This window comes from Amblyomma maculatum, chromosome 1 (assembly GCF_055883805.1).
Source record: "Amblyomma maculatum isolate TAMU_Amacu chromosome 1, ASM5588380v1, whole genome shotgun sequence".
In the NCBI taxonomy this organism is placed as follows: domain Eukaryota; kingdom Metazoa; phylum Arthropoda; class Arachnida; order Ixodida; family Ixodidae; genus Amblyomma; species Amblyomma maculatum.
This window is the reverse complement of record NC_139344.1, coordinates 232,769,909-232,793,611: the sequence shown is the minus strand read 5'-3', so window position 1 is coordinate 232,793,611 and position 23,703 is coordinate 232,769,909. Positions and strand designations below refer to the sequence as shown.

The 23,703-nt window shown below is 44.8% G+C and overlaps 1 protein-coding gene across 3 annotated transcripts in view; it reads right to left on the bottom strand.

Annotated features, from left to right (window-relative positions):
• The window catches only part of LOC146205895 (protein O-mannosyl-transferase Tmtc3-like), a 431,454-nt gene that overhangs the window by 378,550 nt on the left and 29,201 nt on the right, over window positions 1-23,703 (bottom strand). For 2 of the 3 annotated variants that reach the window (XM_084590560.1, XM_084590562.1), the window contains exon 1: window positions 8,892-9,416. The exons of the other annotated variant lie outside the window; for it this stretch is intronic. The gene's annotated coding sequence lies outside the window, so the exon portion shown is untranslated. Of the gene's footprint in view, window positions 1-8,891; window positions 9,417-23,703 lie in introns of those variants that run through there. 3 annotated transcript variants of the gene reach the window in all.

Below are 23,703 nucleotides of genomic sequence, written 5' to 3'. Positions count from 1 at the left end.
ATCTGCTCTTGTGCTAGGGTGCTGGCTCCCTGCTTTGTTCGCCCATTTTGTCAACCATAATCGTATAGTTATCCCGAAGCAGCCCTCTCATCCACGTTCTGAGCCTGCGAAAAAACGGTCAGGAGATTTTCTGCTCCTTTCTCTCGATTATCTTATATGGCGGTGTTACGGATGGTACAATTACAGAAAAGTGCTTTAATATTGTCCTGCGCTTTTCGAACCGTTGGTGCAACTGTACTAATGCGTAGTCCATGGATGTAATGAAAACAGGTTTTCGAAAATATGTCTCAGCGTTTTCTTATGCAACGCTCCCACGATCATATATACTGTCGCACACCGGCTCGTCGGCTGGTGGTTTCGCTGTGTTTTTGCCAGTGCCTGTACTTGTGCAAATTTTTTTGAGAATGAAGCAGCACATTCTTGTGGTCCTTTCCGATCCCCTTCGGCACAGCATCATTGTCGATGCTCCTGATCTGCACCTTCTTTGACCGAGGCAGAGTCACTGATAACAGATGGACGCCATATGCAGGATTGAAGGAATGTATGACAAAGGTGCAAATTCTAGTCAATTTGCTTGAACTGGAGTTTGGTGAATGCCGTTTAATTTTATCTCTTCTAGTGCCATTATCCCCGGTTCAAACAAATCCAAACAGAAGAGCTGCATCATGCTCCCTCCCCCCCCCCCCCCCCCCGGCATGCTTTTCCTCCCTTTCCTGGCATATTTCGTTCTCACGACTAAATGAATCCAATTGGACCAACAAATCTGGTGGCATAAAAATTTCGAGTGCACGATGTGACACCCTGCTGAGAGTTGAGACTTGTGTCACTTTTTCTGCTAGCATCTTTGGCTTGCAAGAATATAGAAAATTTCGCGCGTTCGCTCAAGTTTTCTTGATTTTTTCCCCTCTCATCCTCTGTGCACAGCGTGACGAGCGAAGCCATGTGGTGACACCCAGTGATTTATGCACATCCGCGTACCAGCTCTTCAAAACAACTCTGCGCCAACGCTGACGCTGCCCTCTCCTCGCCGACACTTTCCTCCTTTCGACTTTTTTTTTTTTAAGGCGCTTTCTCTTCAGCCGTGGGGTTGACTGCCGCACCTTATCTATCCCTTCCCCGTATATCCAAATCCTTGATAAACTCTCGGCTGCACCAATAAAAAAAGAATTACCCGAAGCTAAAGCGCTCCCCATTTTAGCGCTCGATACTGGACGCATATCTCAGTGCTTGTGGGGGCAGCACGCAAGTACGACGTAACCGGGACAGATGACGAGGCGAGCGACGCGGCGGCGGCAGCTGCAGCGCACATTAGGCGGCGAGGCGAGCCCGGCGAGAGCGCTTTACGCGGTTGGCCCCATTTTTCCGCCGGGCGGCGCGCACAGACGCCGGAGCGCTTCCTTTGTGATTACACGTGGCGAATCGAAAGACGTAACTGGGAACCGCGATCGTCGTCCACCATGATGGCGGCTGATGATCTCCGACCAGCGATCGCGAGCACACTTGGCTCGAGAAGGAGAAGCCGTTCGCGAAGAGCCAGTTTGAGGAGGTCCCGAGCAGGAAACAGCTGCTTCTTGGTTCGCCGTTTGGCGCCGATAAATAAAACGCAGCGCTCATAAATTGTCCCCCGCGCGCCAACAAAACGGATTACGGAAGGGAAAGAAGACGCTCGATTCGGGGGTTGAGGGGTGGTGGGGGGCGCTATTCGTCTTAATACTGCTTTTAAAGCCGCTTTAAGAATGAAAGCGACATACATAGAAGAAAATTTATAACCGGCCCGCGAGCAGCGCCTTAGAAGGTGACTGACGTGCGTTAAAAAGCACAAAGAGGGTAGGAGGTGGGGGACGAAAAAACTGCTTTAAAAGCTCACTATACGCAACTGCGAACGATCCGTGATATAAACTTATATGGCGGCTTTCAAGCCTACTGCATAAAATTTCAGGCCTTGTACCACGTGGTTGTCGATGAGAATTTTTTTATTTAAGCTTCAAAGCTGAGCAGAAATGAACTGCTAGCTTGTGGTGTGATAAAATTGCCTCTTCTGTGCCAAAGAGCTAAAGCTGGTGCTTGAGGGCATGACAACCGAAAATTTAGCTGTGACTGTTTTACTGAAAATTTTTTTTCTATCACATAGGTTCTTTAAGCGACTTTTCATTTCTCAACGCCTAACGTGACAAGATGCAATTAAGCATTGATTTCATACACCTCCGCTTTATGCTCGAAAAACTAAAGACCGCATTTACAGCGTACCAGTTATTGGAAAGTATCACAAGGTGGCTAAATGCGGTGCCAGCTATAAGGGGCGCGAACGTTAAATGCTTTTCACTTTTTCGGTTTTTCGTCGCCGCGTTTCACTTTTATTTATTTCGTCTGAAGATATCTAGCACTACCTGCGCATTTATCACTTCTTGATACGCACACCTAAGAGCTTTACTGAAGCCATATAGGTGAATGCTGCGAGCGAGCAAGACACAGATGAACTGCAGCACGCTATACGTATAGACCAAGTCCAAGCACACGCAGCCTACCACTGGCGCGTCAAAGCAAACGCGACTGCATTCCCCTTCTTACCGGAATCGAGGAAGTTGTCTGCCGAACTATGAATAATGCAGACGTGGGCGAAGTCGATACACGAATTAAGCGTGTTCGGAACCTATCAGGCATCAATATAGTGGACCGACTAAACCGGCTTTCGATCGACCGCAGGAGGCGTTCTCCAAAGCGTTATGCGGCGGTGTCCGTCTATAAACGTGGTGTCTGCAAACGACGACGCGGAACAGAATGCGGCCGGCCCCAACTGCGGAATATGTATGCTCATCGACAAAAGCTGCGCTTAGGATGTTACATTTCTCTCGGGCCATTAGTATAATGCGCCGTCTACTGTATGGCAGCGAGTGAGTAAAAAAAAAAGTAAGAAAAAATACCTTGCTTCGTCAAAACGTACGCGCTGGATTTGTGTTCGTCTTTTGCTCCTTTTCTTTCCTCAGAACGGACGACCAGGAAGCTTCGTATAGAGTACGTCAACAAAGAGAGGCGGGGCGGGGCGTACGTGAACGCCTATTCGAATAGCATTTGCACGATTGAAAGACACAACCTGGCATTCTCCACTTATCGCCGTTTGGAGAGATACACCAGGAATTAGGAGGCAAATTTATGCGTTAAAAGATGAAAATAATATATATATATATATATATATATATATATATATATATATATATATATATATATATATATATATATATATATATATATATATATATATATATCGTTCAAAGTGGTGTACCTGGCGACATTTAGGCAATAGATCGCAAACCTCCGTACGGTTGTCCTCTAAAAATATTACAAAAATAAAAATAAATAAATTATAAAAGTAAAAAAAGAATTTGAAAAAAGAACAGTGGCTGTTACCGATGAGGCAACGTTTGTTTGCTTTAAGTTTTTCCCGCAGTTTTAGATAAACGTCTACGTTCAGCCAAGCGGCTTCGACTACACGGTGAAATTTACGAACGCATATTACCCTGCGAGAGAAAACGGAGAGAGACGTTGACGTGTTTTTCTCCTGGCACGCACGCACGCACAGACAAGCGCAAGCAAGCAAACGATCGAGTTGCTAACACACAAAATCCATTTTCAAAATACGCAGGTGAGAAGACTAACATTCCTAGGTAACCTAATAACTAAGGCAGAAACAGAACCGAATTAGAGTGCACCGAGGCAAATGTAGCCACAATAACGTGGGGTATTGTGTAAATCTAAAATGCGTGATTGAATTCCAGATGCGCAGTCATACACTCCAAAACAAAGAAGAAATGCGCTCTGCAGAAATAGTCTAAATGATCAAAATGAGGCTAAACTCTGCGGTTCAATTAGTCAGACGCCTCTAAAGTATTATGGTACTGCACTACTTAAGACCTGCTCCACCATCAGTGGTGTCAAGATTGCAGGAATGTCCACCGATGCTTTCAATATTGCTACAGCAAAACTTCCGCTACATGTGGTTCCTTTAAAATGTGCTATGACGTCTTTCTTTTTTGCTTCTTTCTTATGGCGAAATTCAGTCCAATATCCGGAGTAGCTCTCCGAATGCGCGCAGGAACAAGACATCCGCAGCGGTCCAGTCAGAGTTCAATATCTGAATTCGAATCACAAATTGCGACGCGCTCTTATAGGTTTGCCGAGCAAGAAAGCACGCTCCGGGTCGCTGATTGGAATGCGATATTAGAGCTTGCACTTGCACCAAGGCGCAAGAGCTGTGGCAGATACTTGGTTACCAGCGCTCAGTTAAAATCGACTCGCCAGTCTTTAAAAGCGCTAAAGACCGCGGGAAATTTGGAAAGAAAAATGGCGACAACATTTCACAGTAACCATTAAAGACCTAATATAGCGATATTCAATTACCGTGCTGTGTCACGAATATGATCAAATATGACGGCATTGACTGCACTGCTACAACATTACTGGCGTTCGCAGAGTCGAATGCTGAACCTGGTTTGAGAATACCTCTTTTATACATTTTCTTTAAGTAGAATCAGTGGGGAAGAACATGACAGTTTCATGTTCTGAAAAAGAGACTACAGCTAATTAAGGCTCCATGCTGCAATTTACTACAGGGCAGATATGCTGAGATCGCGTTAACAATAGTGCTTTTACTCTGAATGATAGCGTAAAAATGCAGCTGTTTTTTGGACGACGTCGCAGGTACCAAAAAGTCGAATGTTTGTTTAGCATAAAACAGAAGAAAAAAAGAAAGAAACGAACAGAGCACTTGAAGGGAAGCTAGGAACCGGAAGAAGTTTCTTGCCGTGTCTGTTCCTATTCCCATTTCGCTACACGCACAGCGACGCGTTCACCCGAGAAATTCGATTGGTGGTGCCTTGCCTAACCAAGCCTGAAATGGAAGCCCTTGATTTTGCTGTCACCGCGCAGAAACCGCGAAGGAAATGCGGCGTCTCAAATTCCTCTTGAACTAGTAAAGAGTACCTGGGTGCTTGGTGAGGGGACTCAGCGACTCGGACGCATCTTTAACCATCGGCGCGCTTAAATAAAATCTGTAGAGGCAAGGAAAAAACATCGGTTATGTCACCTGAAAGTTCGTGGTATCGGTGCTGCTTTTCACGGTACTTGAACGCATTTGAGTTTAATGCAAAGGCCATATAGAATAACTTACTGGCTGTTCTTGAAACGAGCTCTATATTTCAGTCGCATGTCCTCATCATCTTTCAACATTGTGAGAAGGAAGACAAGCCACCGAAATAAGAAAGACATAGAGGAATATAATTAATTTGGTTAATTATTAGAAAGTAGAATAAAAATAAACCTGTGGCAACAATAGGAAGTTAACAGCGATATGTTGAAAGCATCTGGGTTTAGAGAAACAGCGTTTGGCAGTCTTGTCATTTTTTATGCGGTAGCAACAAAAGTCTCATCGATGAAAAAAAATGTGGCATTGGTCAGATAATTTCCATGGGCTGGAGGAATGTGACGTCTCAAGACCGAAACTCTCAACTACTCTAAACAAGAATAAGCATATAAAGGGGTAAGAAGGGAGTAGGTTGTCCTTAGAGCACTCCCTATTAAAGTTAGGGCATACTGCAGAGCCGTGGGGCAGATTTTTATCGCTAGAAATACGGAAGCCGATTCTCACGTTTGAAATATGCAAAGTTCCAGCAATTACGTAGATTTTAAATTATATTTCTGTGTCCTCTAATGAATAATGTAAAAACCTATGATGCAGTGGTTAAAAGCCTCATTTCATTAATAATTACATCCAATAACTATTTTTTAGGGAGATAATATGCTTCTGTTGCCAGAGTGATGCATTCCGTATAAGTTAGTTGTGAAAATCTGCCCGGGGGCTGAAAAGATTACCGCACCCCTACTAGGAAGTGCATTAGAGGACATGCTACTCTCTTTTTACTCCCCTATAGGCTTATTCTTGCTTATAGTGTAGGTTGCGAGGTATTCTCATTGTGTCCGTGTTGCCACCTCATGATACCCTAAGGAAAGCACACACCCACCAGCTAGATGACCCGAAGAGATGTCTGGCTGTGCATGCAGACTGTCGTATAAGGGTCCGCGAACGCGACCATTAAAGAATGACACAGCATGACACATTAAAGAATGACAGCTTCCAGCGCTGTCCCCGTGAATTTTACGATGGTCCCGCACATGGCGATGTTATATGTGGAACATGAAACTGGTTCCTAAGTTGTCCAGGCATTCAGAAACACTATCGTGTGTTCAAAATAGCAGTCCATTTTCCTACAGTGCCTTGAAAAAGAAAGTTCGGAAAAGAATCATACGTTTTAAAAACCAGAGAAGAAGCAGAAAAAGAACATAAGCACGCCAGCCTTACTTCGTCAACCAGCGGAGGTCATCATTGGTTAGACGAAATTCAGCGGGTGCTGATAATATCCAGTGACAAAAGAAAATCAAAGAAGACAGAGCAATGATAACTGTAAAGTTTTTGAATTACATTTAATAAAACCTCATGGTACGTCATCTGCGAGACCGTTCGCACTCGTTTGCTGCGGACAACGCAAATATGTCTAAAAACAAATAAAAAATAGTGAATGAACATGAGATATGTCCCTGTGGATAGACTGCTTGTGGATGCCGCCTTCTGTGTGATTAAAAATTAATTTGAAAATCACATTCATTAACTAGTCTGACCTGCAGGTCTGGGCAATCTGGGCAGCCTGCAGCCACGTGGAAGCGAACACCACAGCGCGAAAAGCGTAGCAAAACGCTGATGCTTCCTCATTCCCAGCTCAATTCTACGCCTAACTCAAACTAAACTGAATCACAGGAAGCAAAACTGACGTTCTTCTCCCCTGAGTTTGCATTAAACCCCGCAAGAAATACACGGAATAAACAGGACGAAAGCCGGCCCTATATAGGGGGATATCATTTGTTCAGGTTATAGTGATAATAACAGCTGATTTATGTTAAAAGCCTATCTTCCTCGTGTTTAAGGCAATCATCTCAGATAAACCATGACGTGGCTTTAGTACTGCCTACTCTGCAGTACTTTGCGTGCAGCAAACTTCATCACTACGCGCCAGATCTCTCTAGTAGAGAATGTCTCTTCGCATCCTAGCGGTGTAGCTTTTCCCCATTTTTGAGTGTTTTGAAAGGGAAGGCGAATTTCGCCATTTGTTACTTTAGAAAAACAAAAATCTTTTAGCCTGCGGCCTAGTAAAAACTAAGATATGGATCCAGCGTCGTTAAAATCAATTTCTCGTGAGCAGACACTGTTCAAAATAGAAAGCAGATAGGTGTTTCGTGAAGGGTGCATCAATACCGGTTCGATCACGGCCGCAGCAACTGCATTTCAATAAAGTCGAATCTCAAAAAGACCGTACAGAGAATGATGTTTCGGTACACGCCAAAGAATAACAGGCACTCGAAACTAATCGGCAGCTCTCTAATGCGAAAAAAGTACCGTGCAAATAGCGCTTTGTAAAAGCATCGCGTCCAGAATCTAGTATATAACCCAACTGATACCGCCAAACTCCAGCTTAAATACTCGGCAGGCCTTCAACTGTTCGAGGGGCTGCCACTTTCTCCAAACAGACCACAACCGCTCCAAAAAATTATTCGTCAGTACGAATTCACTACGGCGCGACATCGGCTGTGTCGAAACGAAGGAACAGCATTCTTTATTTTTTTCTGCATACAGGTATCACATAAATATATACTCTCGATGTTCCAGCAGAATTACTGAAAATCTAAAAATGAAGTGCTGCGGTCACGTGATCGATAAAATAAACCGCATGAATCAGCACAGCACAACAGAATAAACAAAAATAATAAAAAGAGACGAAAACAAACATCTTAGTGTGAAACAGAGGACATAGTTTCACTACGTTAGAGCAATTCAAGTACGGTCAAATTGTCAGTGTGCTGCACGAGCTAAAGTCGACATTGACAGCAGAATGCAACACTCGGCACCAACGACGGATGTATAATTTGCCACGAGCAGAAGGCTGGAACAGGTAGAGCAGAAGTACGCGCATTCAAGAAAATGGTCGTTATTATCAGCGGTGTGACCTCGTTCACGACCCCATCATTTAAAGCGTAGCGAACCACGTCGAAGTTCTAGAACAGTTTACCCTACTTTAACTGCTTTTTCTAATAATGGAGTAATTACTCAGTGACATCTATCCAAGCGCAGCCATACGGCTACGAAGGAAAGCTGTACAGCTTTCTCAGAAACTTCGTAGTTAAAGAAAAATTCGTCCTGATCCGGGGATCGACCCGGCACCACCGCCTTTCCGGGGCAGTCGCTCTACGAGCTAACCAGGACGGCTAGCAGATCGGATGGTAGAGCGAGAGCGAATTGATCTATAACTCGAAGTGGGAATGGTGTTGGTCAAATATTTAGGGGAACCCCCATGCTTTTGTGAGCTAGGGCGCAATTCCATTTGTGCGTAGCACGATGCAATCAAATAATCAGCGCAGTATTTGGCTATAACTAATTCATTTTACGGTGGCATTGAAAATAACTTGTGTTTTCGGCGCTGTTTCCTTGTTCCTCCTTTCAACGTAGATATTAACGGAGATGTCAACAAGCCACAACATTGGATTTAACAAAACTTGAAGACGGGCTAGATGGTGCATTGCGACTTGACGAAAGTTAATAGCGAGTGTCCTGTGTCGTTCTTTGTCGAGTGTGTGTGTGTGTCTTCATGTGCGCTGTTACCTATCGTCAAGTAACATTGGTTTGTTGAAAAAAAAATTCGTACAGTGTCTCGATTATGCCGATTTATCTGCAACGTATTTCATAACACGTAGTAGGTCAAGTAGTATGTTACTTGAGCTACTACAAAGCTTAAAAGTGAGGGGCTAAAGATGCCCGCGCGTGCACGCACACACACACGCTGCTCGCTTACCTCACATCACGAACCCCTCCAACGGCCGACCGGCGACGCGGGCCGTTGGTAGCGAGAAACAGCTGAGCGGGATGTCACGCGTAGTTTGACACTTGTCCGTGGCGCGAAACGATCAGTGGCCTGGACGACAGGTTCGCACGAGAGGGACTTTAGCTCAGCACTGTCGAAACTAGCTGGAGCCTTGTACTTTTTGTCTTTTCCAAGTCCGCCCGTGTCTCTCCGTCCTTCTCGAAAGCCAACGTGTATTGACAGCTAGCGTCTTAACAGTCCTTGCTTGGAACGCGCACACCGTCACATGGTGTCCCGTCGAGAGGGGTGCTTTCCCCCGCTGCTCGGGGCCAGATGTGAAGTGGAGGCCGGCGAAGGAAGTCGCTGACCCACCAGGTGCGCCAAGCGGAGCACGCCGAGAAGAGGAGTGCGCGGCCTACACAGCGGGGCCAGGAGCGCGAGCACACCGCGCCCGATGAGCGCTGCAGACCGACATGCACTGCCGCAGTGAGGAGTCGAGAAACACGCCGGTAGAACCACTCCCCATCGCGTATGGGAGGAGCGGCGCGCTCCACGCATGCGTTCAACGAGTCGCGAGGGCGCCACGCTCGCACGGGGGCTACGCGGTGGCGCCCTCATAGCGGACCACGAAAAGGGGCGCCCACGGCCCGTGGACTGCGGCTCGCGCAGACCCGGCAGGGATCGAAAAGCTTGCACAGGGGCAGCCAGAATGCCGACTGCGCTCTTCCGCACAGCGTACCGGTCCCGTCAGGCGCTTGCTTTGATAGTCTGTATACCGCAGGGTGGACAGCCAGAATTAATTACGTTACGTGACCCTTCTCAGCAAAGGTGCACACCGGTTGCCACGTTACGGCTTGCGAAAGTAAAATGGTGCTAAAGATCACTTGACGAAATATCAGTTCAGTCGTTCAGTCGTGTCCGACTCTTCGTGACCCTATGGACCATGTCCCGCCACGCTTTCCGGTCTCTCACTATCTTTCTAACATCACATAACTTCATAAGCAGCGCCTTGAGGATGCCATCTAACCATCGCGTTCGCTGCCTATCCATTCTCCGGCGACCCTCAACCTTTCCCAACATCAAATCTTTCTCAAATGTAGTTTAATTTGCCGAAGAAGAATTTAAAATTCTACACAAGTTACAGATTTATAACTCGTGTAGTGTCGATAAATTTTGTTTTGACAAAGTCGTTTTGGTTTTGATTAGCAACAATCATTTTGGCTAAGCAAATTTTCTAACCTACAACTCGAGGCACCAACATTCAGACTTCATGTAGCGGGGTTAACCGGCGTTGAAGGAAGAGCTGCGCTGCCGAGCGTACCGCTGAACAGGGCGTCAGACAATTCCAGACGCGCAGCACGAATCCGGATCGCTTAACAGCGGGGAGTATCGCTCGTGCTTGCACTCGGTATGCATGGTGTTATGCCATCGCGAGGTAAGGTGTAAGCAAAAGAGTAAAAAAAAAAAAAAAAAAAAAAAAAAAAAAAACGGCACCACTTCAAGCCAATGAAATGGCTCCGAAATATGCCTCATTTATATCACGGCGAGGTTCCGATTCGATCATGCTTTTTACTTTTATCGGTAGGAGAATCGGATCGCATTATTTTTAACCACCACCGGAACACGATTGTTCCGCATTCTTTCTTGTCGCTCCGTTGGAGCCGGTTCCTGCGACACGCGTCTTTCCTTTCACATCCCTTTCTTTGACCACCCTTCCACGCGGCAGTAAAATTACATCAGTTGAAGCCATTTGGCAGGTCCATGCACTTTCCTCTGTTTTCTCCACTTGGTCAAAGCAGCACACTATTCTTGTTGGAATTAGACCTTGAGGTCTTGTCCTTTGGTAGCTATGAAATCGGTTCACGGTGTGACCGAATATTTCCAACACTGCCATTAACTTGTTACTTGCGTAGTCGTCTCTATACACCGAGTACGTCGCTTGGCCTCACTAAGCTCTATCACATCCCATTTAGTGTCCATTAGTTCCTGAGACAGCACTGCTAGACTGGCCTCACTAGATAAGATTCTAGCGTTAAACTTTGCCAGGTGCACTTTCCAGAGGGGGCTTGCCCCGGAGTCAAATATGTTTAGCACCACCTGCTGCATCACAGCCTCACAGGTCTGACCACCTATTTAGCCAGTTTCTCCGCATCCATTGGTTACTGACATCCGGCTGTTATTTGGTGCATTTATAGCGGGCAATGACCTAGTAGTACACCAGGGTGGCCAATGCAGGTTCTGGCGATAGGGTGCGTGTTAAGGTGATGGTTGCCGCGATAAGGCCGAATCTCACGCTTGGGTATTCAGACACCACGATATTTTTTTTTTTTTCGATGAAAACTGTACAAGAAGTATAGAACCATGGGCCTTTTGGACGAGAGGGGAATATTTTATCACTGCACCATCACTGCACAATCTATGCTATCTCTGCATCATGGTATGGTATGGGGAGTTTAGCATCTTGAAGTTGAACAGTCGCTGGATTAAATTCCTTGAGATTGCTCAAAAAGGACTGAATCAAACAGCAGTGCAGGCATGTTCGGATTTCGCCTCCATCGAAATGCGTCCGTCGTTGCCCGTATTCAATTTCGCGACCCCGTGTTCATCCGCCGAATGCCGTAGCTCCTGAGCCACAGCGATGAGCCGAAGAAATAGATAGGGAGATACATCTAAGTTCAGACGTTCTTAACAACTAAACCGGCCGGATAGCGGTCAAACCGGTTCATTACGCACTGCTTACCGAGAACGGAATTGTGCCTAGCCACCAAGAAAGCCCCTTACGAGTGCGAGGGGAAGCAGGAAAATATCTTTCGATAGGAACGGTAGTTTTGTAGTGGAGAATTATGGTATAAAGAGCGATAGTTTGCCTGGCATTCATTAGGGATGCAGACAAGATGTGAGTTTTGGTTAAGATGCCACTCGTCAGGATGGCATGGAAAATAACAAGTTCGTGCATTATAAGGGCATGCTTTGCAAGACCTCCTTCTAAATACTTAGTTAAGGTATGAGGGCTGCTTATAGCTATAGATACGTTTTTACGCGTCTCCTGGCTGTTTCAAAGCCAAACACCAGACAATGAGATCCTCCGAGAGAAAAAAGGCTGTGTGACTTGGCTGCTGATTATAGCCGTAATAGGATATCACAGTAGGTTTTGGGAAGTAGGATGTACGCCGCCGGATTATGTGGGCGAGCTTTCAAGAGAAGTTTGTTAAGGGAAGTGAACGTTGTTTTAATTTTCTGCGTGTTATGGCACAAGTCTGGTATTGTCCTGAAGACCGAATGCCACATCGAAATATGTATCGATGCTGCAATGCGTGAAATGGATGAGCTTAACGGCCATGCTTCACACCTGCTTTTGAGCAGGGCGACAAATTAGAACTGAAAATCTCAAGCCGAAATCTCACACTCGAAGCAAGAACTCTGTGTTAGTTCCGTGAATTATGGGGCACTGGGAAAATCCTGATAAAGCTGTGTACCTTTTTTGTGTGGCCGTATGACCGCTCAGATGGATATTAATTTGTAGCTACTCAGCTTTAGAAACTTAGCTGTCCAGCAGAATTTTCCTAAATGCCCTGAAATAACAGCGCTCCCAGTTTGTTTACTGATTTATTTGCTTTCGCCTTGCTATTCGCTGGTTGTCCTCGTCAGCTTGATTAGTACAGCCGCTAGTCTATACAATGGCTGTGATGGGGTTTGAGCCCCGCCCTAATACGCACATTTAATTTACTGCAATTAACCTGATGATGCTATTACTTTTAGCCGCAATGGTGCTCGGGTGTGTGGTACTGAGTAATCGAACCATTCCTAGAAATTTACTATGCCTGAGGAATTGCTTTCAATTCATTATAGAAAAAAAAAAAAACAGCAGCAACCGGATAAACAGGTTTGCAGATCAAACTACTACTTTAATGGTCCTTGTGCCTGAGGTGTCAATCAAAATTGGTGAAGAGGTACAAACAGTTTCACTAGTCCCCCCGAACTAGAGGTACGGGCTTAACTGTCCCTTTTTAACAGTACTGTCTCTGCGCATGAGCACAGATACGTTTCGAAAGTGCGCTCAGGGCATATTATAATCAGGAAAACTTGCAGACTACTGAGACGAGGGTGAGGCAGCATGTCATCGAATTGACTGGGACATTTTCTTTGGTGTCGGGAATTTATTTTATGAAGCCGCTGGTGGTGCTACCAAAGAAGTGTAGGTTTGCATCTCTGTGATGCAGAGCAGTTGTCCGACTTGCTGCATTAAAGCCTAAAACTTCCTAAAACGTCTTATGGATTGACGCAGTTTCACGAATGACCGCAGCCTCGTCGCCCCACCTATAGTCCTGCATCCTCCCATAGCAACATCCCGGAAGCATTAGCAGTGGCAAACAAGTAGCAATAGAAGCCGAATGACCGTGAAGCATATCTAATCGGTAAGTGCAAAACGTAGCGAAAATGAGCAGGACCGGCGGTTGCCGCAGTTCGTCTAATTCATTCTCAACGCCTCATGCAGCCTTGTATTATGCTTGGCGTGAAACGGGAATTTCGAATGAGCGCTTGAGCTTCAAGACGCCAGTACGTGCCATAAAATGAGGAGCTTGGAGCATTAGGCGTCAAAAAAGAGCTGTCTTATTTGCACTATCAGCTGGGATCCAAACTTTTTGGTGCCCATTTCACGAAGGTTCGTTATGGACCGTACCTTGATCTAAAATCTTAATGTAAAATTCTTCAATTCTGTACACTACACTAAGTGTAGGGCCAAGCACCTCTCATTATCTTGCACGACGTTCAAGTAACATTTCTGCTGACCTGTCACAGTCTTGCACAATTTATTTTCTGGAGTATCGCTTCATTTTTCTGCTTCCCAAACTCAGTCCCGGCACGATGTCTGGAATATTACGCAAATGAGGATTCTGTCAGAGCTTGGTTTTCATTTCAGCGCAAAGCGTGTATTTTTAAGTCCAAGAAGCAGGTAAGAAGAATTATGAGGATAAAAGTGCGGAGCAGCAGCAGGCCAGTTAGCAGGGTCGTAGACCTCATGCTTTTCTGTGTGTGTGTAAGTGCGCGTGGTTGCATCAGATGAAATGAACGGAAGTCTCACAAGGTTTGGTTGCAACAGCTGCCCGTTGTACCAGGAGGAGAGAGGTAAAGAAATGGCCTCCTGGCTTAGGTCGGCCTTAGTCGCCAGCGTGGGAATCTCCAGAGCCCGATAAGCGGATCAACACAGACAAGCGTTCACTCTGCAATTCAGCTGCAAACATGGCTGGCGACGCCGTCTATGTGGAGCGTTAAAATTGCTGCAGGAGGTCAAAGCACGCAAAAAAAAAAAAGTAAATTTAACTTCGTGTCAATATTGCGGACATTTAACGCAGGCGGTTGAGATTTACGCTGTTACCGTATTACATAATTTCAACGCGATTTTTCTTTTTTTTTTTTTTAGAATCACATTGTGGAGAACGCACTTCGATTATACTCGGAACAAAGGTCCGAATATAACGCATGAATATTTTTTTTTTATTTGCTCGTCAAGATAAATCTACCATCAGGCTTGCGAGTTGCAAGAAAAAAAAAAAAGACTTTCTGGAAATCTCGAGGTTGTAAAACGAGTCGATGTAAAAAAAAAAATAATAAGCGGGCTTGGCAAAATGCCGGAGGGTGTGCACCGACGGATGACGGCGTGGTGGCGGCGGCAGGCTTCGCAGCGACAACGGCTTCGGGTGCGTCAAGCATAGGTGACGCTTCATGCTGTGTTAAATTAGATCAGCGCATGATAAAAGTTAAGATTTCGCGTTATAGTCATCAGCTAGCATTATGATCGTAATAAAAACCTCTTGTTTTTCTTCCAGGCACGAATTTCAACCTTGCGCTATATTAGTTGTCGCCTTGTCAACATGTAAATACGATGAATTATCTTGATGTAGACAATTAGACAATCGTAAAAAGCTGAATTTACTAGGCACAGCTATCGTACGCTTACCAACGCTAAAGTACATGTCGAATTAAATGTACACTGCTTTGACGAAATTTTTTACCTCCAGGCTGGCTGCAACCTTCCCCCCCCCCCCCCCCCCTCCTTTCCTCCTCCTTTTTTGGCGCTGGCCACTATAAATGTACTAAGAGCCTTGCTTTCAGGATAGCCGAACTGCGCTCTCAATACTGCACCAATAATGAAATTCTCAAGGCCCCAGGCCTTGTTTTTACTGCTTGTATAGTGCTTCTCCATCTCTGCCGTCAAAGAATATAATCGATCTGATTCCTGTACAGACCGTCCGGTGAAGTCCATGTGTACAGGCGCCTCTTGTGCTGTTGAAAATGAGTATTCGCTATGGTCAGGTTGTTTTCTTGACAAAACTCTACTAGCCTCTGCCCAGCTTCATTTGGCTCGCCAAGACCGAACTTGCCTATAATTTCGGATATTTCTTCACTCCCGACCTTCTAGAGATATTTAAGTGCATGCAAAAGTAGCCTCGATCCCTCAGTTAGTTCCCAGGTACTGAAAAGACAACTAACAAAGTGAACTACAGTTGTCATACTTGTTAAATAAAATATGCATTCAAGCTGGTGGAAATCATGAGCAGTAAGTTTCCACTAGCAATCCTAACCTCATTGTCGGCTGATATTAGAGACATTAGTCTGCCAACCAAGATCCGTATAACCCGTGCTATTGTCTTTCCAGTTGCGATGTATGGATGCGAGAGTTAAACTGTGAAAAAGGCTGACCGCCGAAGAATTGACGCGTTTGAATTGTGGTGCTGGCGAAGACTCTTGAGAGTTCCTTGGACTGCCAGAAGATCAAATCAGTCGATATTGTCGACCATAAGCCCTGACTGCTCATTGGAGGGTCAAATTCTAAAGTTAAAGCTCAGCTACTTTGGTCATCTGATGAGAAGAGAGGAGTCGCTGGAGAAAGATTTGATGTTGGGAAATGTTGAGGGTCACCGGAGAAGGGGTAGGCAGCGAACGAGATGGTCAGAGGACATTCTCGAGGCACTGCAGATGAAGTTATGTGATGTTAGGAAGATAGTGAGAGACCGGAAAGCGTGGCGTGACATGGTCCATAGGGTCACGAAGAGTCGGACACGACTTAACGACTGAACTGATGCACAGCATCAGCGGGTTGAGTCAGTGTTCCCGATACAGTTTCCAATTTCGTCTTTATGTCAGAAATGTGCACTCAAGATGAATGAAGAGGCAATTTTAGTCAGAAAAATGTGAACATATGATTAATGAAAGAAGTAATATGTTCAAATGAAGATGAGGGTGCTCATAAACGCGTATTTTTATTAATAATAATTATAATAGTGGACGTTTATGTGCCAAAGCCCCAGGAATGACCAGGATGCACGTCGTAGTCAAGGTATAAATTGCAATGTTTTAGCTTTAGCGTCCTGAAGCGGACAACAGGTTATGATGAAGGACGCACCGGAGGGCTCCAAATTAACTACTACCACCTGCGGCTCTTGGACTTGCGATGACATCGCACAGTACACACGCGTTTTTGTATGTCGCCTTCACTGAAGTACGGCTGCTGAGGCCGAGGTCGAATCAGTAACCACTGGGTCAGCAGCCGAACGCTAAAGCCTCGGCGAGAAAGGTTGCTGGGGCTTTAATTCAGCTCAGACCGAAGTACACGAGCTTTTACTTTGAAGTTTGACTTCCATAGAATGGTGGTCGGCGTGGTCTGGAATCGTACGCATAGCGTTTTAGTAGCATGATTTTTGACTGCCTCATCATCATCATCATCAGCCTGACTATACCCACTGCAGGGCGAAAGCCTCTCTCATATTTCTTCAATTAACCCGGTTCTGTGCTAGCTGCATCCACTTGACCCATGCGAACTTCTTAACCTCATCCGCCCACCTAACTTTCTGCCGCCCCCTGCTACGCTTTCCTTCCCTTGGAATCCAGTGTGTTACCCTAAGCGACCATTGGTTATCCTCTCTTCGCACTACATGCCCATTTTTTCTTCTTGATTTCCACTAGAATGTCAGTAACTTGAGTTATTTCTCTGACCCACTCTGCACGCTTCCTATCTATTAATGTTACCCCTGCCATTTTTCGTTCCATATCCCTCTGGGTTGTCCTCAACGTAAATCGAACCCTCTTGGTTAGCTTCCACGCTTCAGCCTTCAAAGTAAAAAAGCGCGAAACGTAGATTTGTGAAGTGTGAAACATTTCAAAGCCTAGACCATGAAATTTCTGTTCTCAAGAGATACCAAGAGGATTAGTGTGTGGGAGAGAGAAGGACGGGAGGCAGAACGACATAGTGCAGTGCACAGCACTGCATACTCAGGGGTTGAGTTTTTGGCTTAAATCGAAAGAAAACTATGAACATACATCCCATGCATTTCTTGAAATTGGAATTTAACTGAAGATCAGCATCCTTGATAGTTATACGCCATACTTGATGGCCATCGAGTACGTGCTGCGGCCGAACACGAGAGACGTAACAAAATGCGGAAGGCAGGGTCGCAGTGAGATGATAGGATGATCGAATTAAGCAGTGCAGCATTGATTTGAGGCACTGCTTTTTCTTAACCTTTCTTCTGAATTGCTGATGTGATCCCTTTTCTCTCTTTATTATTGATTTGTTATTGTGAAGCATTCGTTTTGTTTCATGGATCTTTCATTCAGTGAAAAATAGAGGCTTTACAAAAGTTATCGCCATCTAGTGAAAGAAACAGAAACTGTGCGCGGCGGCCATGCTTTGCTCAGTCCGCCCGCGCCTCCCATCGAGTACGCTGTCAACGTGCGCCTTTGTAGAACCCGTGTATGCACCGAAAGGTGCATTGGAATGCTCACAAGCGATTGTTTCATTCTTTAACATCACAGCAGTCGCTGTTAGCTACAAGCTCTATTCGGAATGATGCCAGCATGTTGTTGCGTGTCCTTCTGCAGGCAGCGCACCGTCGCAGACGCGCACAGAATCAAGGTATACGCGTGTATGCGACCGTTCGTTTGTAGTCCTAATCGGCTTTACAAGGGTCACTTGCATCATGTAAAGCATTACTACACGTCCCCCTGACTAGGAGCTAGCTCACAGAATGTGCTATCGCCTAAAACAGCAAGGTTGTTTTGCGCGCTATGGAGCCTTGTGAACTTGAAGGATAAGCTTATGCTGCGATGGAAGACACGGGAGAAGGAGCAATCCATGTATAACGAACGCTATTGTGCAAATAGGTTCTTTGAAACATTGTGTACGTAGGCGGCATTTACCATTTGTGTATTGGATTTAAGACACGGGCATGATTACCGAAACTACTTTTCACAGTCGTACGAAATGGTAGTGCTTGGTGCAGAGAGCAATACGGTTGTCTAGTGTGCCCGAGGTGCGTGTTTCACGCTGCAAAAGCAATCGGCTGTCAAACCCGCGGCATCTAGAAAAGCAGGAAAAGATGATATCTCACTAGTGTGTTGTAATATGCTCACGTGCAGCCCGTTTCGACCGGTCCACGTCCAGAGCGGGCAGCTCAGGTTTTTTACCTGCCAGCGCGGCCGATAAAATAACGAAGCGTGCGCTTCACTTTTGCGTGCTTTTTCGAGTCATCCGATGGTTCGCTAATTCACAGCTACCTGAAATTCACTGCAATTTTTAAATATGTCGATTTCTTGTTTATTCCTTCTGTCAGAAAGTAAACATTGAAGCCATAATCTCATATGAAAGCGCTGACATTGGAAGCTTCGAGGAACTCGGATGAGGAGGAACTCGGCTGAAACGAAAAGAAATTTGAAAAGTCAACTCACATTACTGCGAAGTGTTTGTGCCTTGTCCAACTGGCTATGTTCATAAAATCAGATTTATATTATATCATATCGTTATAGAAAAATTAGGGGGTCACTTAAGCTCCACCGTTAAAGGTATAACGCGATAGTGTCTCTCTCTCATACACACACACGCACGATGTTTTCTTTGTTCCCGTGTTATATTTTAGCTCTCTTATTTATTTATTTATTTATTTATTTATTTATTTATTTATTTATTTATTTATTTATTTATTTATTTTATTTATCAAATACTGCAGGTCCTAACTGGGCCCTAGCAGGAGGGGCGAAAAGAATACAATGCAGTGAAATATGAATTCATCAAAAGTAACATACTACACACAAGTGTAGTATGTTATATGTTGTTATGTATGCTATATTGCTGTGTTATGTATGTTATGTTATATTTTCATCCTTTCTTTCTTTATTTTTATTTTATTTGATGTTTTATATTTTTATACACCAATACGCCTGTGTCAGCAACAATCGGCTTTCCATTCTGAGCAATTTGACACTTTTGAACACATTCTTCAATTATTTCAATTAATAAATTACACATTCTAAATTTTCTTCCTTAGCATCACCAAGCACTGGTTTTTCATTCTGTCACCTTTAAACCATTACTTTCCAATTTTTCCTTTTTTTAGTTTGTTTATTTCATCAATTAATCAATTATTTACAAAGATTTTATTAACTCGTCATTGCCTATCGCACACCAATCAATATTCAATCACTGGAAGCACAAATTACCATGGCACTTTTTTTTACGCAGACCCCGATTATTTCCGAGACTAATGCCAACTACTGCATCGACGGCATGGGAAGGAAAGGGCTAAGCGCCAGTCCAACTTACGTCAAATTACGCACGATCCTTTTATCATAAAATAAAATGCATCCTCGATCATTTCACCAACCAAGTATCTACCAGTGGGATGAGCGACGGTGATTGCGCAAACCAAGCAAACATACTCGCGATGATCTCTCATAGGCGTTTAAGTAAACAGCAAAGGCGCACAGATAAAAAAAAAAAATCCACATTACAGAACTCTGAATACTGTACCTGGATAGGGATGACGCTGCGGATTGCCGAGGGGCCCATGCACGACTCGTAGAGCAATTTTTAACTGCGCTCGGCAGCGCGGCCGGTGGGCCCCGCCACGTCTCGGCTGTCAAAATACGCTTCTAGGCGTCGCTAACAGAAACTGCCAGGGACCGAAGAGAGGTCCAAGCACTGCACACTAGGTTAAAACGTGAAAATCGCGAACAGAACGGCGAGCGCTGACGGACGGACACGAAGCGAACGGATGAAGCGAACAAAATATAGCGACCAGAGCGCGATCCGCGTGCCGCTCATGGTTGCCAGACGTACTTTAGTAAACCCTCTATTGAGCAGTGTTCGGCAACCAAGAAATACACTTGCATTTCTCACGTCTAGGTTGAGTATTCCGGCATGAAGGCGAAAGCACAGATAGGCCTAGTTCTACTCGTCAAAGCGAAGAATATCTTTGTGCGTTGCTCTGCCTATTGCTTTTACTATTTCTTCAGTAATAATTTTGCGCAGTCCAGCCTTTAGAAATAACATTACTACATTACTGCTACTTTGTCGTATGGTGATAGCGTTCTGCACTGATACGATTACTCGTACGAATGACGATCTGTACTTTAATCACCGCTACATAAATAGCCTTGCTAGCAAAAAGTGATTATTGGCTATGTATCTTCGAAAACAAGCGGTAAGTCTTCCATGTAAAATAATACCTGAAGAAAAAAAACAAAAAACATTAAGGATATTGTGTTCTGTAATAAACACCGAAAAAATCCGCCTACTGTAAAACCAGGAACATAGGTCAGACCTCGCTATAAGTCAGCCCCGAACTTACTAATTCTAAAAATAAAAAAAAAATATAAAAATAAAGAAAATGCCAGAGATAATGACAAACACCCTTAGCTTGCAAAAAAAAAAAAAGAAAAAGCGACCCAAACATGTGGCACTATTCTTTTCATCTGCATCTAAATTGTGCTCGTATGTACTCTATACATCAGAAGACCCCGCGGGGTGAGCAAGCGTTAATTGGAGCCATCGGAAATCGAGCTGGTTGACGATGCTTCTCGCTGAGCCCGCCCAACAGCGCATCGTCCTCTTCGCCGTCCAGCGCGTCGCCGGTGCCCACATTTGCGAAAATATTTGCTCACCATCTTTTCGACCAAATTGTTCAAAGCTTGCGACACCCAGCCTCGGCAACGGTGGACGTAACAGGCGGCGTGGACGGTTGGTCACCCAGCACCCCGGTTTATTGAGCTATTTTTAGCGCTGCCGCATCGCGTGGCTGACGATAGCTATAGTGATGTGACTCTGGACGTCAACCACCCATTGTTGCAAGGCCATCTTAGTTTTTCCACCAATGCCATTATATAATTAAGCTATACTTGCTACTAAGCTAGTTGGGCTAGTTGGACGTTAGCGCTTCGTCCCGTTGTCCTGTCATCTTTCTGGTTCTTGTGCTTGGTTTTATTTTTATTTTTTGTGCGCCGAGTCCTGCAACCATTGTATAAGACGGGAATAATCCGGCATACAGCATGTTTGAAAAACCGAAACCTCCAACCGCTTTGGCGATCCTGGGGAAGCCTAAAACATTTCACATATGTCGAGCCGGCCACGGTAAAGGAAATTTGTGGCGATATTCTACGATGCATGGCAGCAGCAAAACTGAAACAGCTCGGAGCGGTGAGAAGAAATTCCGCATGTCTTCGCACTTTAAATATTTATGCATGCGACTACATATCGCTGTGACGAGTAGGGTGCTTTTAGCATAAACAAATTGTCTTTGCTGCGTATACTTGAAGGAGATGCTGATGCGTATACGCGGAACTAAAATCGCAATATAACCTCATACGGCCAGTTATTGGCAACGCGCCTCCACCTTTTCCCAGGGTTGTCGATTATTACACCGAAAAATTGCGCTCTTTCTCCATGTCTCGTGTGCCTCGTAAACACTCACCGCGTGCTTTTTGACGCTTTGCACTATCGGCGGCCGCTACTTACTCGAGCTGTGTTATGAATCTCTCCTTGCTCCCACGGAGAAGAAGGCGATAAAAGTATATCTCTTTCTATGACGCCGCACCAGATACCCCGGGTGTAGGCTGCAATATCTCATAATTTACTGTTTTTCTGCCAGAGCATTTCGTTTCACTGGGACACTGGCGAAGCAGGGGTGCCTTCCTTTATAACGGCCAGTGCGACGGCACACGAAACATTCCAGACATATTTGTCCCCAGGCGGTTATTAAGCTGGCCGAAGGGGATACGCGGCTGCGGTTCGGCTTTTCGCTGCGGCCGGATATAGCCGTGTCTATGACTTTGTCTATGGCTACGACTGCGCCGAAAGCGCGTGCTTTTCGGGCGCAGAGAAGACGACCATCGCTTCAAAATGGTCGGGGCCAGCTAGCTTCCGTTCCAACGCTTACGTCCATCCCCAAGGTATACAAAAATTGAGCCGTCAGAAAAAAAAAAAAAAAAAATGGAGAACTTTCTTGAACCCTCGCAGTCCTTTTCAAGGGTAAAAAGTTGAAAATAGAAAATTCACACATTTATTTCGCTAAAGAAATGCCGGTAGGAGTAGAGCATAACTTCCAGGAACTCGAATAGGATAAGAATTATTATGGGTTGCAGGAAAAGAAGCAATTCGCCGAGGAATTTCTTTCCAGAAAAGGAAAGAAGAGCGTTCGATTCACACGACTTCTGTCATTTTCCAGAGGAGAACTTCAGTTCTCTATTCAAATCAATTTCTCTGTTCAAATCAGTTAGCACTGGCGACAGATATAAAGCATTCCTGACAGTAAAAACGCCCATGAGGTTGTTTTCGCCAAAAGATGTACGTGATAGGGCATTTTTGCTGTGAGATGAACTCCTGCGGACAAAAGTAAACGGAGCACGCTATTTGCTTCTAACATTTTTCCCGCTTCGCATAACTGAAAATAGCAGTCGTGGCATACGCGAACCGGTAGTAGACGCCAGTGCCCTTTTACTTGGACTAATATTGTTTTCTCATCTCCAGTGCAGAAAGAGTAATTTTAATGTGAACCGAAAAGCATGCTCCGTTTACTTGTGTCAGCACCTGTACGTGATATGTGATATGCCTGATACCTGATATCGAACCCAGGGTATGTTTTCATTACCAGCCATCATCCTTATCACAAAAATAAACTAAGGCAGTTTCTTTTTTCTTCTGCGGCTGCTTACGCTCTAAAATCAAAACGAGCTTGAGAGCGCGTAGGAAGCATGATACCCAGGACATAAAACCTTTCTCGTGGCAGCACTGAATCGAATTTGTCTGTTATGTGAAAGGCGGGTAGATTGTAGCTGCATTCCATTAGGCCTGATATTCAATAAATAGCGTTCTTCCCCATATGAGTATAAACTGTTCTCTTTTTCGGGACATCTACCCTAACCAAAAATGCAAGGAGGTCGTGTAGGGGTCTCATGGTGAGTTGATTGTGATTAATGGTAGAAGTATGGGAAAATTTGCTTCACGTTGGTACAGGCTGCATATCTCATAGTTACCTATTTTCCTATTCCAATATGCTGTGCACTAGCCGATTGGTTAAAGACTGGCGACAACGTTCACATGTTTGGAAGAGAATATATAATAAAAAAAAATAACTTATGTGGAACGCTTACGGGTTTGTTAAGCGGAAGATAATGTTCACATCTTGGTTGCGTTTGTATTTCACATTCAACTGCTCTCGTCCTAAGTTCATTTCGAAGATGAGAATCTTGCCAGCTGAGCGCCTTTAATTCTTTGTGATCAATTATCTTTTCCATTAATTTATTCATTTGTAGATGAAACGAGGGCTACAGGGAAATGAAGTGCGATATGGAATAATTTGCGGTGATACTCAGAAAAGGGCACAATGACTGAAACGTGTGGACTGAACTAATATGAAAATGAATAAATTTAGCAAGGAGCGAAGAGATTGCGTTTTTAACACGTTGAAGGCAAAAAGGCACACTCATTGCAGCACCGCCAACAAAGATCAACCAGTGTTACCAACTGCTCACC